Source organism: Palaemon carinicauda, chromosome 14, assembly GCF_036898095.1.
Source record: "Palaemon carinicauda isolate YSFRI2023 chromosome 14, ASM3689809v2, whole genome shotgun sequence".
Classification (NCBI taxonomy): Eukaryota; Metazoa; Arthropoda; class Malacostraca; order Decapoda; family Palaemonidae; genus Palaemon; species Palaemon carinicauda.
The window spans coordinates 89413360-89415859 of NC_090738.1; positions in this window are offsets into that span (position 1 = coordinate 89413360).

Sequence of the window (2500 nt, forward strand, 5' to 3'; positions counted from 1 at the left end):
AATTATACCCAAATTTGTATGGAAATTAAAAGAATAAAAAGTTGGTTCATTCTATTAGATTGTAAAGCATATATATGTGATATGCATATACGTCTATTGTAATATTCATTCACCATGAAAAACACATTTTAAAAGACTAAGATTTTTGGTGCAATCATGATCCATTTATATGTATTCAACCAAGTTAGCGTGAAGCAATGCATGTGCCTTCCAAATACCTTGATAGTGGCAACACGGAAAATAAAATTTTTAAGAATACATTTGTTGAAATCGTGTTCTAGACCTTCATCAGTTAACATTTTAACTGATGTTGATGATTTCACACAAAAAAAGAAAAAAATAATAAACAGTTAAATCATAACAATTATCTTTAGATTTTAAGTATTCGTATATTCGTATAAAGATGCTCACTTTCCTCAGAATTTCCTTAGAAATTGCATATCATTGAAAGCTGTGCAGAAAATGCCGAATTTCCCTTTGGCCCCGTGGACAGCAATTGTTCATTCGTCTTGCCTCTGTAGAATTGTACCATAATCGTAGTAATTAATCATATATATATATATATATATATATATATATATATATATAAATATATATATATATATATATATATATATATATATATATATATATATATATATATATATATACAACTACAACTACAGAGCATTCTAACATATATAGTGATGGGGCATAAAGGGATGGATACAAGAGGGATGAAGGATCGAGGAGCTATTGGAGGGGGGAGAGGAGGAGGGCAAGAAAGGGGAGATCGTAGTAGGGGTTTCGAAAGGGATTGGGAGGGTGTTGTCTGGGGGGAGGGGGCACAATTGCCAGTTTCCTTTGAATGCGTCAACATTATTAGTTGCTTTGTGATATTATTCACGAGTAAACTCATGTCATAACATCAACAAATGAAATAGCCTTCAGTCCACTGCAAGACAAAGGCCTCAGACATGCCAATTAATGTCTGGGGTTTGACTAATTTTCATCACCACGCTGGCCAGTGCGGATTGGTGATGATGGGAGAATTTTGACTTTTTGCTCACAGCGAACCAACTTAGTATGAGTGTCCCTGACTCGTAAAGCTTTGCAATCATTACGATACACAAAACATATTCACCACGTTAGGGTATCCCCACTCAGAAAGGATAACATAACACATATATCAATATGTTATGTTAGGTCGGGGTGTTAACAGTAGTGTGCTGAAAAATCATACTGATCCAACAATTCGTTTAAGAAATATTTTTTTTTTTTTTTCGTTGAACAATGTTTGTCCGTCTCTGAAAGGCATAGTAATTGCCAATTACCGTTATCTAGTTCGGCTTCGTAGAAAAAAATGAAGAATTTCAAGTTTTCAATTAATATATTCTGATATATGTACCATGGAGGATCGTCCACAGCCCATATTTGTTGTCTCTCTGCATCATAAAAAAAAAAAAAAATTATTTCGATCCGATGACGTCGATTTCAGAAAAAAGGTAAACAGGGATATCAGAAATTTAGATAGTATATATATATATATATATATATATATATATATATATATATATATATATATGTGTGTGTGTGTGTGTGTGTATATATATATGTATATATATATATATGTATATATATATATATATATATATATATATATATATATATATATATATATATATATATATATATATATTATTAGCCAAGCTACAACCCTAGTTGGAAAAGCAAGATGCTTTAAGCCCAAGGGCTCCAACAGGGAAATATAGCTTAGTGAGGGAAGGAAATAAGGAAATAATTAAATGATGAGAATACATTAACAATATATCATTCTAAAAACAGTAACAGCGTCAAAACAGATATGTCCTAGATAAACTATTAACAACGTCAAAAACAAATATGTCCGCTGGTCAACAGAGAAATATTTGCTCCAACTTTGAGCTTTTGAAGTTTTACTGATTCAACTAACCGATCAGGAAGATCATTCCACAACTTGGTAGCAGCTGGAATAAAACTTCTAGAATAGTGTGTAGTATTGAGCCTCTTGATGAAGAAGGCCTGGCTATTAGAATTAACTGCCTCCCTAGTATTTCGAACAGGATAGAATTGTCCGGAAAGATCTGAATGTAAAGATGGTCAGAGTTATGAAAAATCTTATGCAACATGCATAATGAACTAATCGAACGACGGTGCCAAAGATTGATATTTAGATCAGGAATAAGAAATTTAATAGACCGTAAGTTTCTGTCCAACGAATTGAGATGAGAATATATATATATATATATATATATATATATATATATATATATATATATATATATATATATATATATATATATATATATATATGTGTGTGTGTGTGTGCGTATATATATATATATATATATATATATATATATATATATATATATATATATATGTGTGTGTGTGTAAGTGTGTATGTATATATATATATATATATATATATATATATATATATATATATATATATATATATATATGTATATATGTATATATA